A 17,592-nucleotide genomic window follows, 5' to 3' on the forward strand; every position below is an offset into this window, starting at 1 on the left:
AATCATCTGGGAGCTTAAAAAATAAATATGCCCACACACACTAATTTTTATTATAAAAGTTGTACATGATCATGGTAAAAATGTATAAACAATGTGGAAAAATATAAAGTAAATAGCGATAGTCAAAATTCTGCTTCCTTAGGTCATGCTATCTCCTCAGTGTCTCCTGGGGAGCTTGTGGAAAATGTAGATTGCTGAAGACTTCCATCCCTAGGGGTTGATTCTGTAGAGTTGGGTGAACCAATGTTTCAGGAGATAGAACACTGGAGAGATGGATGTGGGCCAAGATAGTCAAGGAAATGTCCCAGGAGACAATGGCTCAGGTGTGGTGTTCATGTTTAAGTGCTTGGTGTAAAGCTTTCTGCAGTGTAAGTTATTATTATAAAATAAATTAGATCTTGACCTAAGAGGATGGAGGTGTTTTAGTTATGTGCAAAAGAAGAAAGGAGGGAAAAGTGTAGTATAAGGAAAAGGAGGTGTGGATATGGGGCTTATAGCTAGGAAGGCAGCCTGGCTGGAGCTCATGTAGGAAGGATAAAGGTGGAGCTGAACATCAGAGGGTCCTAAAAGGCAAAATGAAGTGTGGGAGTCACCATAGATTCGTGAGAAAGACATGAAGAGTGGTTATCAATTCCAGTTTCCACACCCTTCCTCAGGGCAACACTAGGATCTACTTCTATAATGGGAACAGACTGAAATAGCCACCTGCCCTCTATGAGGCCTTTGAGCACAGGATTGCCAGTAAGTGCCATGAGGCCTCCCAAAGCCTGCTCTTCTTTCTTGTCCCCCTTTATTCCCCACTCTATTTTTGTTTTTCCTTCTCAGATTACTGCTTCTTGTTCACCCTCCCCTCACTGGGTCTCCCCCGCCCCACCCCTCCCTTGTCCAGAGCAAGAGTACCATAACAAGTGATAAAAAGCTTTGGGCTATTCAGAGTAAATTGATCCCTCCTGTGAGATGTGCTAACTCTCTGTTTTAATTACGCAGCACTCCTTGGGGTGAACAGTATATTCTCTGAAAGGTCACATAAGCCCTCTCCTTCCTGGCTTCCTGGCTACAGGAGTTACAGTGCAGCATTTTGCCTACCTTACAAGATATTTATAATGAGTACAGCTGCCCTCTATCGTGTATATCTGCATCCCAGGATGAAAAAAATTACTTTCCCAAGGTCACTCTAGAATAGAGCTCCCTCTTGATTCAGAAAAATGTGGCAAACTCACTCTCAGTCTGAGCTCTGAACCATAGCTCCATTGTTTATGCCCCCAAGAGACCCCAAGTTCTAGATCAACATTGCTGCCTCCAAGAGACCTTTTTTTAATATCTTAAACACCAAGTAAAGTGAGTCTAGCAAGAGGTGTGAGAGAGATTAACTTGACTCCTGCTGTTAAACTAATGAACATTCCAAGCCAGATCATTCTTTTGCTATTTTTAAGGGTTAAAGCTGAAACAAAATAAGCAACAGTTTTAGGAAGCAGATGTTAGAGCAAATGCTTATGCACACAAGGAAAAATATGTATTCAAGTTCCTTTTTTATTGGATTCATTGCATAGTGTTTTACTGAAACACTGAATCATTTACAAGTATATTGATAAATTTAGTGTGATGAGAAAATTTACTTAACTACTATAAATCATTTATAAAAATTTTGTAGTTTTAAGATGTTAACTTTCAGAATTGACGTATAAAACATATTGAAACACAATTATCTTCAAAAAATATTTTAGCCCCAAAACATTGAATAAATTCTGAGATGTGATTTGTGAGATCCACGATGTGTGTCTTCTGAGACAAATTATGCAAGAGGGGTGTCTCAATTATTGATTAATCACAAAGTTGTAGAGTAGAGCCTTGACCTCCAGAAAAAATGCCCAAATCACTATATGTGCCTATGCAATTCAGGATCAAACCGGCCCAGGCTGGAAGAGGTTATTTGCTTGTTTTGAGATGCAAAAGAAGGACCCTCTAAACTTTGTATCTCCTGCTTCATAAAAGAACAAATGAATTATTTCCAGACAGATGTCTACCTCTTCAGAAACAAGGCCTCCCCATCCTACAGCTTGCTTTGGCCTGCTGAGCCAGGGCCCAACACTCCAGCCAGTCTGGAGCCCTTTCCTAGGTCGTTTTTTAGAATAGGATTCCCTGCTGGATTTAGTATAGAGTGCACATTTCATTTCCAGTTTCCTGCCATAAACTACCCTCGTGTCTTGTCACAAAGCACCACAAGGTATTCTTACATCCTTCCATCCCATAGCCTTTCCCAATATCCTGATTGATGTTTCTACGCTTTAGGGTAAGAGAGATTCCCTTTAAACCATCTTTCAGAGGGGATTTTCACCCTTATTTTCTTCTAAGCCCTATTACCATCCCTACAGCTCCAAATTTATGCCAGCTTTTAAGAAAGCAGCTCTTCCTGGATTCTTTGGAGTTTGAAAAGCTGGAAAGAAACATTGCTGTCATCTATTTCAACCCCCTCGTTTTACATATAAAGACATAGAGAAGCAAAGAGGTCAAACGGTATGCCCATAGTCACGTCTCCACCCATTGGTTATAGTTGTATCATCTTACATATGTGGTGTGCAGATGAATTCAAACAAGTGAGCAGTTAATAAATCCATGAAGTGAAAAATAACTGACGTGACAGTTATTCTTAAATAATCTCTTTTCTGAAGGGGGTGGGGAATAAATGTGTTTTGTTTCTTAAAAAAAGAAACCCGTGTGGACAATGTATTTTCTTTTGGGATACTCCCAAGCTTTGGTTTAAGTGTCTAGACAACCAGAAGTATTTCCAGGTAGATTACAAAGGATTTCTTAGCAAAGATTTTGTTTCTCAAAATACAGGATAATCAATCTAGGATAAAGCTTCAAAGTTTCTTTATTTCCAAATAGACCTTTGAGCTGTTTTTCTTAGTTGAAGAGGCACAACAAGGGAGATTACAACATAAAGTTCATAAAGGTTTTGGATATGGCCCCATCTCTGGTTTGTCAAAGAGATGTCTGGATCCTCTTGGGACAAAGATAGAGCTTCAGAAGACGTACAATGAAGTATTTCAAGCTTGAAAGTGTGCCTTATCCTTTTCTGTCATGCATTTTTTCCTAGTTACTTCACTGCTTTCTTTCTCTCTATTTTCTGGTAAGCAGAGTGCTGGAAGAAGCTTAATGTAACACTAAATTCAGTACTTCTCTGGTGTCTAAACAGTCACAACAAACGGCTGCCTGGTTTCTGCCTAAACATGTCTAACTTCTTAGGGAGTCCATCCCATTTTCAACTTGTTCTGTTTTTTATAAAATATTTCCCTATCTATCATAAAGTTGTCTTTTGATAATTTTCACCAATTGGACATTGTTTTTTCTTCTCAAATAACAGATTTCTAATACTCTTTAACATGACAACCCTCAAGATGTAGTTATTGTTGAAAGAGAATTTTCCATGGGTCTCTCCTCTTTCTGCATGTCTTTCTAAAAGAGGCACTGATAGCATTTTGCTCTTTTCAAAGTTGTTTCTTTAGAGATAGTATTCCCCTTCCCCTAGGAAAATGGTAGGGCAGGTTTGCTTGCAGCCTATTATAAAAGATTGGGATTTCCTCAGCTCAAGGTTCCTCTCCTGGAAGGCAATCCACTGTGTGTGTGAGCATCATCTGGTCCTTTTTGCATTGCCCTGTGGGAATTGGGGCTTAAGGAGCTGGCACTGGAAAACGCTAATACTCTGGGTACTGTGATTGCTGTGAGTAATAAACTGTCCTCTGTCTCTGAGTCTTGTGTCTTCTACCAACATCCATGAAACTGTGTTAGGCTAACTTGCCAGCTTGGAAGTATGGTAAAATCCCAGCTCCTTCATACTTCTTGATAGTTATCATTATTCCCCCAAGATAAAAAAATTTGAGTTCTTTCAACCATCCTTCAGATTGTCATATGTTTGGAATCATCTATTGTCCTTATCAAACATTCTGGATGCTCTTCAGTTTAACTATGTTCCTGCTGTGTAGAAAGGAAAGTAATAGTCCATATGTGGTCTGACTAAAATGAGTAGAACCAAATTATCACTTATTTTGTTCTGAAAACCACAAGGTAGCCCAAGATGAAATGATCTTTTTTGCAGCCACATTACTGTTGACTCATATCAAATTCACAGTCAGCCTAAACTCTTGGGCATTTTTATCTAAGCCAAGGTAGAAATTTACCTATGCCAATACTATGTCAAACATAAATTCCCATCCTATTCTTGTACAGTTTTAAAATTTTGCACCCAAGTCCAGGAATTTAAAATTTCCCTTTTTTGATTTCACTATATTCCATTTGGTGCATCATTCTAGGCTTTTTATAACCTGATTCCCTCATTATCATATTCATTGTGCTCACCATCTTTGTGTCATCCGTAAGTTGGCTCAGCAAGCGATCTACATATTTTTCACATTAACGGTAAAACTTTGAACATATCAGAGCCAAGGAGAGAGCCCTGGGCCATGCCACAGAGATCTCAACGTATTTAAGGAGTCACTTGGCACCAGTAATTCTAAGCAACTGCTCCCTACGAGAAGCTCCATGGAGATGTTCACCGTGGGGAAACCTATGAAGCAGGAGGACTCATTTAAGTCTGCAGCGAAGCTTCAGAAGACAGGGAAACCACAAAAGCGATATTTGTGTAACTTTCAGAGCTCAGCTGAAATGTTGGGGATCCAAATTGGCAGGAGGGAGTCACACAAATGGCAACAAGGGACTCACATTTGCTAGAGCTTAAAACTCATAGGCAGTGAAAAACTGGGCTACACCTACCCCTCTGCCCAGCACTGTAACTCTGGTTTATATGTGAAAATAATCATGCAATATCTGCCCAAGGGAAACTTCTCCTGGGGGCAGGGATCATCAATCACGTATTAATCCACTTGAGATAGCATGGAATAGTGAAAGAGCACCCGCCTGGGACTGGCACCCTGGAGTCATTATTGGTTCTACAAGGAGCCAGCTGAGAGGCTTTTTAAAGTCACTTAATTCCTTGGGCCTCACTTCCTTCACTTGTAAATTGAGATGTTTGGACTAGTTAATTTCCAAATACACTTTTACTTCCTAAAAAAACATTTATAGCTAGAAATTTGGGAATCATTTACTGCACACCAATATGAAAGGGACTTGAAGAGCTTAGATAATATGCCCCAGCTCACACGGCCAGTGTGAGGCAAAGTGAGAATTTGGATTCAGTTTACCATGAATGCTTCCTTGTCTACTAATTAGCACTAGGAATCAACCAATAGTGAAAACTCTAGAAATAAGGAAAACTCTAGAAATAGAAATAAGACTTTCTAGAAATGCTAAATTGAATCAACATTCTGCTGAAGTTTTTGTTGTTGTTATTATTGTTATTTTTAGAAACCACCTGGAAAAAAGATTTTATGGGCCAAAAAGTAGCCTTTGACAGCGCTGTGAGGGTGACTTATACTGAGTTTTGTTTGTTTTGGATACTCAGCATGTTTACATTTGGCCTTCCCCCCTCACTAATTGTGTGACTTTGGGAAAATGAGTTAACATTTTTATACCTCATTTTCTCATCTGTAAAATGGGCACAATGTTAATGGCATTTCCACCACACGGTTTTTTACAAGGACTAAATGAGAAGATGAAAATAGTACCTGACTAACAAGCTTTCAACAGATATTGGTTTAATAACTATTACAATGTAGGAGCGATCTTTTACGTGGGTGCCTCACTGAGATGCTAAGTTATTTAAATACGTGCCCCAAACACACAACTCTACCTTTAAAAATTAGACCCTTAAGGGTGAATTTTATAAAATTCTGCTTTTGTGATTATTTCATTTGTTTTTCCAAACAGGATATAATGAGGAAAATATCCAGTTAAAGCAAAGATTAATTTGAGCTCTGTGCCTAAAATAAAAGCTTTCTCTTTGCAACTAGCATAGACCTCTAGGCACTGAAAGACAAGCTTTCTCTTTTTCACTCCCAGAAGTGCTCTTTCATCATTCAAAATTTTTCCTTAACATGAGCCAACTTTCAAAATATTTGGGAACAGAAAGGATTCACTCTCAGGTTTCTTATCATTGCTTTGTTGGTGACCTTGATAAAGTCAATTGAATTCCTTCATGTTACCCATCAAATGGAAATAATAAATGGGACTATTTGGCAAATAAATCAATGATCTTTTCAGTGCTTAAAATCCTGCCAAAATATTATATAGCAAATTATGAATATTTAAAAATAATTAATTTCTATTTGTGTTCCGAAAAGAAATAAATTAAGTACATATTTTATGGATAAAAAAGATACATTTCACACGTGACAAATGCTACTGTATGGTCCCAGAGTAACATATTCAATGCTGAAACATTGGAGAATTTATTGTGGATGTTCTCTAGCAGTATAATCCCTGCCCCTGCCAGCCTGCCTCCCCCTCTAAGATAAGTAGGGGCTGTTGTGGCTATTTTTAGTTTTAATTTAGTTTTAAATAGGGAAAACATTAATCTTGTGATTACCCTCCTCAGAGTTCCAAGACAGAGCTTTCATGGAGGTCACACTGTTCCTTTGAGTGATCTGTAATTGAAGTTTCAAAGAATACCCAGCTAGGGAGTCCAGGAATGAAACTATGTGTTTATTTAAATATCTCACCAAGGAGGGCAAAATATGAGAATGATATGTCCTCTAACTTTTGCAAAGGAATTCTTGGCAATAAATCCTGTTGATTCTTTGGAATTGGATAGCTCTGCTTGGTACGTTGACTAGGATAGTTTTCCAAGATATCAGGTTATTGGCCACAGCTTTTGTTGGTGTGGTTTCTATGGGGTAAACACCTCTGGGTAGAAATCTACTATTAGGTATCCTATTGGATATCATGGCGAGGTTGAGTAGCTCCTGTGCTATCCTCCCCCAGGACCTTTTCTCAAAATGTAACTTCTCCTTTTTGCCTTGGGAAACACCTGTTTGTTTTCTTGGATTGTTCTACATTATTGAGTCATTCTTTACCTTTGCTTACCTTTCTGGGTAATTTAAATTTAAGAAGTGAAAATTACCAAATGCTGCAAGGCCATATTTGGCATTAATCAATTAGTTCATTTATCAACATAGATTACTGAGTGCCTACTGGGTATCAGGAATTGTACTAGGCCCTCATTAGGTTTACAGAGATAAATACAGAGTACTCACTCTTGAGGAGTATACATTCTGGTTGGGAAGCAGAAAAAGGTTCAGCTTCTGACTATTTACTACTGAATAATTTTTGAAGAAGCTAACATTTTGATAAAATTTTGCCCAAGATACCCCTTATGTTGATTTATGTTTCAATTTATCTTCTAGAAACAAAATTACTCCCCATTAGTTTTTCAATGAATATAATTTTAAAGCATTTCATAGAATTCAGTAAAATATGATATATGAGTAAATGTTATTGAAATATGTAAATGTCTTAAATGAGGTCTTCAGATCCCAGAACTACCCAATGTTTCATTTCTAGAAATGTCTTTAAGAAGGATTTAAAGAAAACGCATGCATTTAGGCCACATGAAGAACCATAAATTCCAGGAAGCAAAATTAAATCAGTTAAATGTTGAGTGGAAAGAGTTATCCAGGTAATTCAGACCCCTTCTCCTCTAAGGAACTAGTGCTGAAGTCTATAGCTGGGTAGGGGTTGATATTTAGATTTTCTGATCTATAAACAGTATCCACATTAACTGAAACCTCTGGTTAATTTGAGGATAGGAATTATTTGTAATCATCTTTATTTACCTCATATTTCCTAGCCAGCACACTGCTTTAGATATAACAGATAGTCAATAATTATTTGTCACTTAGCACAGAAGTGAGTTTAATTAAGTGGCCAAATATCTATATCCCAGTGACCACTAAATACTGGCTATGATAAACTTCCATACTCTGACTCTTAAGGTCAAAAACATGGAAGGCCTATTAGTGCCTCTTTCTTTCTTTCTACCTACCCTCTCCCATTTTAAAAATTACTAGTAGGCCCTCTGTGAGGGAATCGTGCTTTTTTGTGTGTGGAGAGTTTCCTCACAGCTAGTTTTCATTTGGGGATAGGTTTTACTTTCTTTGAGCTCCGTGTAAACAACATGTTTAAAAATAGAAATATATTGATGGTTTTGTCCCTTGTAAGCTAATCCCGTCTTATATGAAATTCTTGCTTTTTAAAAGTCACCCCCCAACCCCAGTTTGAAATGGAATTTAGTATAGTAAACATTTACTTCATAAACATACCAGGACAGAAGAATTGGGGTGATGGAGTATCTTACATTTAAACATCCACTGGTAAAAACTAACAACTCCTTTTCAATTTAACTTGACTGGATCTTTTTGGCTGGCAGCCTTTCTGCACTCAGTTGAACTGGCACTCTTCATACTTTAAAGAGACACATGGATTTCCAAACTTATCTTTAAATCCCTAATAGCTTGGTCTCTGCTATAACTCACTAATTCCCTTCTGCTTGTTCTAATGAAAGGAAAGGTTTAAAGAGGAGGGAGGAAATTATTTTTTTTAAAAAATCAATAACAAACCTTGAAATGTATGTGGAGCCTTTTTGTTCAAGGAGATCAAAATGCATTGCATCATGGCTTATACTTTTTTACATTTTCTTGCATCCATTATCTCATATTATAGATTTAGTAGCCAAGGTTCCAAATTGCTGTGTAGTTTTCCTTTATTCAATCATTTATTTGACAAAAATGCATGGAGAGTTTCCCATGTGGAAGACCCCTTACTGGACACACATTGCTTCAGATAGCATCATCGCCTTCAACACGTTTAAAATCCAAGAATGGAGCTAAGGATCACAAACGTCTAGCAGGTTATAGACTAAGTGTGGGCAAGAAGGGTAGGTCTCTGCTGGTTTGTCATCACGAAGGTGGTGCCATTTACCTTAAATCTTAAAGAATAGGTGGAATTTCGATACACAAAATCGAAAGAAAGAGGAAGAATGAATGATGTAATGAAAAACGCACAAGACTGGAAAGTAGCAGATCTGGGTTGTGGCTTCTGTTAGAAACTCACTTCATGAGCTTCGGGACCACAGGACCTTCATTTGTAAAATGAGGAATTGCGTTAGATGATCTCCAACTTCTCTTCCAGTTCAACCATTCTATGGTCTGGCAAAGTCATGGAATTAGTATAAATGTTCTGGAATGAGCAGTAATCAAGATGAGCTGGTGTGTAGGGTTTCAGGTTGAAAGAAATAGTAGTAGACTTTGGTCTTAAAAATCAAACTGAGGAGATTGCCTTGAAAAGTATTAATAATAATAACGATCTAATATTTAAAAAGTATTATGTTTTAGTTTGGAACAGCAAAAACTCCTGCTCTATCCCTCATTTGGCCTTCAGAAAGCAGTACTGAATGGCCAGATATTTGCATGGGGTGTTGTCATTCTTCCCTTTGTACTTCTAGGTGCTCCAATTAATTGCTTCAGAAAATTTTGGCTATTTCTTGCTCTGCTCGGAGAGGAACTGGTCTCACTGGTAGGTAAAACTTAGGTATTTGGGATGTTTAAGATACAATGTTATCAATCTTGGAATCTCAAAGGAGGAGCCAAGGCCCTTTAGCAGCCTCAGGAACCTCTCCTTCTACCCTGTTTTTATACAAGTTACTGGTTTTTGTCAACAGGTTGATGGCTCCGGGAACTCATGAAGGAAGATATGTTATTTCAGCTTGTAAAATCTTTGCAAAGGATAGCTTTCTCTGAGCCAGGCTTTGGTCAAGTCAAAGTCATTGACCAGCTCCTGTGGTGATGCCATGTGACTCCCCCCACCTCAAAAAAGGTAAGATTCTTCCAGCTGAATAGAGCTTTGTCTTGCTCTATGAGGGCTGTAACAGTTTGGACTTTATTTGATAGACAGAGAGAAGTAACTGGTTTTTTATTTTTGAGCAGGGAGTGGTTTAATTTGAGGCTTTCCTTAGGAAGATTGATTTGGAGACAGAATGCAGCATAGATGAGGGACATTGCAGGAGGGAGACTGTATAGGCAGAGAGATCCTGCTAGGATGCATTGTAAGAAGTTTGAATAGATAATAATAAGAAGACTGGAATGGAAGAGACTCAAAAAATGTTGAGAAGGAAGACTAGAACGATCTAGAACAATGTTGTCCCATAGAAATACAAAGCAATCAATATATGTAATTTAAATTTTCTGGTGGCCACATTAAAACAAAACAAAACGAAATAGAAGAAATTAATTAGAATAATATGTTTCATTTAACCCAATATATACCAAATATTATCATTTCAATATGTAATCAATGTAAAAAAGTATTAGTGAGATATTTTACATTCTTGTTTATGGTATTAAATTTTCAAAATCTGTTGTGCACTTTGCACTTACAGCTCATCTCTATTCAGACTAGCCACATTTCAAGTACTCAATAACCACATGTGGCTAGTGGCTTCCATATTGTTCAGTGCAGCTCTAGAATGACAACAAGTCATCTATGGATTGGAGCCTGGAAGAAGAGGGAAGAGACAATCCAAGGGTTTGACTCTAAAGGAAGAAGAATGGTTCATTTATGAAAACTGGAAATGTTAGAAGATGTATGTGGTTGGGGGAAGAGAATGAGGATAGAGGAAGACAACGAAGTAATGATTCTATCATTTTGACTTAAAGGCACCAGTAAAACAGCTGCTGGGAAATATGTAGCCAGCAATTGTAAAGGCAAGGTTAAAATTCAGCATGGAAGACAGAACTCAGAATGGAGTTATAGACTTGGAAACTGGTTCTAAGAGGGTGACAATTGGCATGGTGGTATTCAATTTGGTCACCCAGTGCAGGGAAAGGCGAGAACATTGAGAAAACGCACAATTGGAGGGTATGAGAAGGAAGGCAATCTGGTAAGGGAGAAAAGGTCACAGCCAGAGGCCTGGAAGGAGAGCCAGATCTGGCAGTGCCAGAGTGAGGGGCCATTGAGCTGGAGTCTACCCAGGATTCAGAAGGCACAGAAGACAGGAGGGAAATGGAAGCACAGTAAGAAATTTGTGGCAAGAAATGGGTGTTTTAAGCTTGAGTTTCCTTCTGCCATTAATTAACTTTAGAGAAACTATTGTTTTTCTGAGTTTCCATGTTCTAATTGTAATAATAAAATAATAGAAGGTAACACATGTTACTGCTTACTCTCCTATGTGCCAGATACTATGCTAGTAGTTTTATAAACATTGTCTTATCTAGTTTTCACAAAAGCCTTACAAAATAAATTTTAAAGGTTATGCTGTGATAGGGTAGTATTAGACGATGATATGGCCAACGGACCCATTTACAACTTACCGTAGATACCTTTCTTCTTAATGAGGCTCTCAAGAGGTAGACAGATGCATATGGGACATGGCAAAGAGAAGATTCATAAATTTATGAATTTATTATATATATATATACATGTACATATATATTTTTTATCTTCCTCTCAAAATAAACACCACTTCTGTCAACTTAACAACATACTTTCTTAGGCTGTTGGGCATGTTAACCCCAAAACACCAAGTTTTTAGGGTTGCTACTGAAAACAATTTTGCCATACTAATTTGGTCTAAACTCTTATCTGTTAGGGATCTAAAATATGTATAGGATTTGGGAAAGACATTACATTTAAAGCTTTTGGCACAGGCTAACCTTGATCATTCTTGCCGTGTGTTTGGCATAAACTTTCAGTCATTTAATTAAGACCTCACCTCCCCATATTTTCTTAAATAGATTATTTATCTTCTAGAAACTAAGCCTGAAATGACTTTTTTTTTTTTTTTTTTTTTTGTGAGGAGATCAGCCCTGAGCTAACATCCGCCAATCCTCCTCCTTTTTTGCTGAGGAAGACGGCCCTGGGCTAACATCGGTGCCTATCTTCCTCCACTTTATATGGGACGCCGCCACAGCATGGCTTACCAAGCAGTGCGTCGGTGCGCACCCGGGATCCGAACCAGCGAACCCCGGGCCGCCGCAGCGGAGCGCGCGCACTTAACCGCTTGCGCCACCGGGCCGGCCCCGACTTTGATTTTTTCAAACCAATAATAGCCAACTTTTTGTGCAAGTTGCCTATTTAGAAATATAAGCTACGATTTTCATTCAACCATAGCGAAATAGTCAGTATTTGCAGAGTGCTTTCTGTGTACCAGGTATTCTGTGTGGTATTCGTGAATTCATTTAATTATCCCGGGATTCTGTGAGTTAGACACTATCATTGTCCCTGTTTTATAGAGTAAGTCTAGGCAGAGTACATTTATGTTACTTGCTCAAGATTATACAACTAGTAAATTGGAGAGCTGGGATTCAAAGACGGTGTGGCTTTAAACACTAAGCTATGTTATACTTCAAATAGAGGACATGGATGTCTGGAATGCGTAGAAACATTCTAAAAAGCTTAGGTTCTAATTTAAGAACCACTTATAATTTCTTAAAATTACAAGCTAATTGGAAACTTTGTTATTTCATTATATCAATGCTGATTTATTTAGCATCCATGATACAGCCCTAGCAAAAGAGGATATGGTAATGCATAACAATAATACAGAGTTCTTGCCCTTGAGTCGTCTATAATCTAGTTGGGGAGCGAAACTGACACATGGAATATTCAGAGAGCAATAAAAATCTGTATTTAAATGCTAAGTCATGTGGTATATTAAATTGTATACCGAAAGGGCATGAAGAAGAAGGAGAATGCAGAGGGTCAGTGTGGTCTGGGAAAGACTCACAGAGGATCTTAAAGGATAAGAAGAAGCTGGATGAGGAGACGGCATAGGAGGTTACACCTGTCAAGAAGAGCAAGATGAAGATGAATGGAAGCTCAGAAAGGGGAATGAGCATGGCATGATGGTTTCTATTCTTCATTCCTCTCTCTCCCTCTCCTTCTCCCCACCCCCCCGTATACACATACATTCTTATATACACACATGCATACATACATGCTTGTTACTGTATATGACTGTGTATACAGGTTTATATACATATATTTACCTCCAGATAATGTTTGTCTTACACCAGTATTAAAATGTTTCTGATAAACTCAGAAATGTGATGGGTGGCTGGGAGATGACAATTTGTAATCTTTAAATCTGCAATGGCTGACCCATAAAATGAGGGCGTATGAGAGAGAAATGAGTCCAATAACCTGGGACTCTATCCAGACAAACCATCCTCCTTTCAGAAATCAAGGACAGGTCAATACTTACACCAGGAAGATATTTTTATTTAAAAAGAACTCTTTATATGGAAAAATTGATTTTTTGATTGACACAATACATCACTCTTACTTGTACATATTTTTGGTCTATCATTGCTGTGAGCAATAGAGAGAAAATTGCTCTGTAATATTATCCCTCTGTGTTCAACAATAAAATCTAAGAAAAATGAAATATTCCTGCAGTACAGTGAGTTAGTGACTGAGATGAAAATTTCCAGTTTTATAGGTTGAAGTAGAGTTGAATCATGGGGTGCTGTTATCAGAAAAAGCTAAGTTTCTAAGACTAGGATAAGGAATTATTATATAAAATTCTCACTGTCCTCTGCTGCCTCGATTGTGTAAAACAAACAGAAACCAAAATTTCTGTTTTTTTTTTTTAATCTTGAGGCATAATAAATTGGATTTGATTTATCACAGGATTTTTACAATTGGTAAAAATACATTACTTGATATTTAACTGGAAACTACTGTAATCCACAGACTAGGACTTAAAAGCTATCTTTTCTTATGTCAATTGAGTATTATAGTCTTTTCTATTATTGTATCTTTAATAACTCTCCATGAGCAATTTGTGGAGGAATAGCCATATCTGTATCCTGCAGATGTACTCAACTGGGCCAATTCTATTTGGGCACTATCATCTCTGGGAGTTCACTGACACGGTAGAACCAGGTGGCAAAATTGATTCTCTCCTCTTTTCTTTTACAAAACCCATCATGAACTTCTAGACATTATAAAGGTCATCAGTAGTAGTACTGTTTCTGATTCTACCACCAGGAGGTGTATCTATATGGAAGTCTTTGTGTCTGGGTGTGTAATCAAGACATTAGCCTCTTGGAGTAATCACACATACTCTAGATTTCTAGAGTCATTTTTCTTTTAGTATTTAAGCCAAAGGTCCATTGACTCCCCTTCTTACATATTGTTGGAAATCTAGGATATTTTCCAATAGCGAAATTGATTTCTGTTGGAGTTGGTTGGTGGGGGAGAGGCTGCTTACATTTTTCTTGATGACTTCTGACTTCTAGTTCTTGCTCTATTGAATTCTAAGTCTCTTCTCAGTCTTTCACTTCCTATCTGTAAGGCCCCTTGGCTACACTATTTCACTCTGCTTTACACGGTCTGAATCTCTCTCCTATCAAAGTACCTCTGAGTCTAGTCTATGTGTATAGCAGATTTTCATGAAGGACTTGGGGGCCTAAAGGAGAGTTACATAAAATATGCAGCATATTTGGTGTAATCTAACTTTCAGTGTTAGACAGCCTTGTTCTTAAACTTGATCATTCCCGTTGCACCTAATTTTTACTGGTTATATATTTGACTTTGGCTGCAGTCTACTGTCATGTTGCTGGGTTCCCTCTCTTCCTTCAATTGTTTCCCATCTCTCTTCAGCTTGCTAATTTTTAACCCCAACATTCATGTTCACTTCTTCTGTAGAATAGTTTATCTCTATCTTCGAGTAAAAAAATATTACCAAGAATGGCTACACCAGGCTCTGCTCTGAAGGCCTTATCCTCATCACCAAAACACTCCTTGATATGATTTCTGTGGTCAACCTATAAGCTAAAAATGTGTTTCTAAAGAGTGATACATGCTAAAAATATTATAGAAGAAATGACATGTCTGGGGCTTATTTCAAAATAATCTGGGGAAGAGGAATGGATAGAAGTAGAGATGAAACAACAGTGACTATAGGTTATTGTGTCAACATTGCTGTGTTGTGTCAATATTGATATATCTGTTGAAGCTATGTGACGAGTACTTGAGGTTCCATCATATTTTTTGCTCTACTTTTGTATATGTTTAAAATATAATAACAAGCTACCTTTTTTCTACCTGATATATATAATATATAATATATATAATTAGTTAATATGTACTGTAATATATATAGTATATATTATACAATTAATAATTATAATATGTAATTATATAATTATATATAAATATATATAATTTGTATAAGCCAATCTAAGAGATTAATAGACTAAAAATTGTAGGGTAAAGGCAAATAACAAACTTAAGGCACAAACTTAAAGGTACACTAGAGATATTTTAAGGAGAGATGCAGTGATAACAAGTGTATTAGTTATCTTTCAGTGCACAAGAAATTATAAGAAAACTTAGTGGCTAAAGACAACAAATATTTATTATCCCAAAGTCCTGTGGGTCAGGAATCTGGGCACAGCTTAGTGGATGTCTCTGGATCAAGGTCTTTCACAAGGGTTTGCTTCTGCTATATTCTATTTATTAGAAGCATGTCAATAAGTTCAGCCCACAAGGGAGAGGATTACATACAGGTGAGAATACCAAGAGGTGGGGATCACTGGGGGCCATAAGAGAGGCTGCCTACTATAGCCTGCACTTAGGCTCCAAGAATTCACATTTCTCCCATATTCAAAATACATTCACTCTATTCCAAGGTCCCCAAAGTCTCATTGCATTATAGCATCAGCTCAAAATCCAGAATCTTGTCATTTAAATCAGGTCGGGGTACAGATGAGGCTTCTCTGGCGTAGTTCCTTAAATATAGCTCTTAGTGTGCAGTTTCTCTTAACATACAGACCCATGAAACTAAAGATCCAGATTATCTGCTCCTCACACACTCAACATACAATGGTGGGACAGGCATAGGATAACTTATAAACATTCCTGGTCAGAAGAGGGAGAAAATGGGAGCCACAAACGAGGCTTTGGTGCATAGCAATTCTAAAATCTAACTGGGACAATGTTGGAAATTCCTTGATTAGGCCCAGCAATCATTCTCTGTGGCTTTTGGCTCTGCTCTCTGGGCTTGTATTAGTCAGCTGAGGCTGCCAAAACAATACCACAGGCTGGGTGGCTTAAACAAGAGAAATTTATTTTCTCACAATTCTGTAGGCCAGAAGTCCAATATCAACGTGCCAGCAGTGTTGATGTCTGGTGAGACCTCTCTTCCTGGTTTGCAGATGGCCGCCTTCTTGCTGCGTCCTCACATGGCCTTTCCTCTGTGCATGTGCAGTGACAGAGAGAGAGAGATCTGGTATCTCTTCCTCGTCTTAGAAAGACAGCAGTTCTATCCAATTAGTGCTCCCCCTTTATGACCTCATTTAACCTTAATTACCTCCTTAAAGGCCCTATAACCAAGTACCAAACCAATTGAGGTTTAGGGCTTCAACATATGAATTTTGGGAGACACAGTTCAGCCCACAAGAGGGTTCCTGGTTCTGCCTGGTGAGTCATCCTTCCTTTTTCACGAAAGATATCACTTTGCTGATGAGTAGTTTTCCTAGCCTACTCTCTGACATTTTGGGGGATCTAATTGCCTCTTTGTATTTTTGTACTATCTCTGTTTTTTTCAACCCAAGGTGGCAGTGGCATACCTTTTATCTCAAAGGAACTTTTGTATGGCTGAATAGTTCTCTGAGGCACTACCTTTGATCTTTCTGAGGTCTTAACAAAAAATTTTGCAGTTACACCCTTGGCTTCATCTCTAGACCAAGGCCACAATATCATGTCTTTGATATTTTTGCCAAAAACGCACAATTGAATTTAATTATGAGGAAACATCGGACAAACCCAAATTGAGAGACATTCTACAAAACAACTAGCCAATACTCTTCAAAAGAGTCAAGGTCATGAAAGACAAAGAAAGTCTGAGGAACCATTTCAGATTAAAGGAGACAAAAGAGATATGACAACTAAATACAACATGCGGTCCTGGATTGGATTCTAGTCCAGAAAATGGACACTAGGGGAAATGGAACTAATATGTTCATTTTGTCACTCAGGAAATGAAGAGAATTTAGCTACAGCGGGGTTTTTCAACAGTAGCACTATTGATACTTTGGGTCAGATATTTCTGAACCCTGGTCCCCTGAAGGATAGGTGGGAGGGGAAAGCCAAAGGGGAGAATAAAGTCACCGACAATTGAGGGGCCCTGAAGATGAATTTAGCAGGCTTGCATTTTAAGGGCATGGACTGATGTTCAAAAATATAACACTATTTTCTATAATCAAAGTACATTTCCTGACTTTGAGCTTTCTTTTTTCATACACACAAACATATTCATGACTTATTCTAGGTAACTCGGTGAAAATATGGTATTTCTCAGGCAATCCTTGTTTATAATCCAGGTACATTCTGGATAAAACTTACTCTTTGGCTTTTCTCCCTCCTTTTCTCCCTGGATTTGAGTCTAAGTTGGAGGAATTGGGTAGGTTGATAAGGAAACTTGCTCACAAGCCAGGCAGTATTGTTGGGAAGGAAGCTATTTGCTTCTCAGTTTTGATCCTCTGCAGATTCCCTTTGAGCTTTAACTCGTCTGCCTTGATTTTCAGGCACACCTTACGTTTTACTACCTGCCAAAATGCACAGTTTTACAGTCAGAGTTGGTCATCAGCCTCTGCCCAGTGTTTATGTACTTAGAAGTTTATGACGTTGCCATCATCT

Source organism: Diceros bicornis, chromosome 1, assembly GCF_020826845.1.
Source record: "Diceros bicornis minor isolate mBicDic1 chromosome 1, mDicBic1.mat.cur, whole genome shotgun sequence".
NCBI classification, from domain to species: domain Eukaryota; kingdom Metazoa; phylum Chordata; class Mammalia; order Perissodactyla; family Rhinocerotidae; genus Diceros; species Diceros bicornis.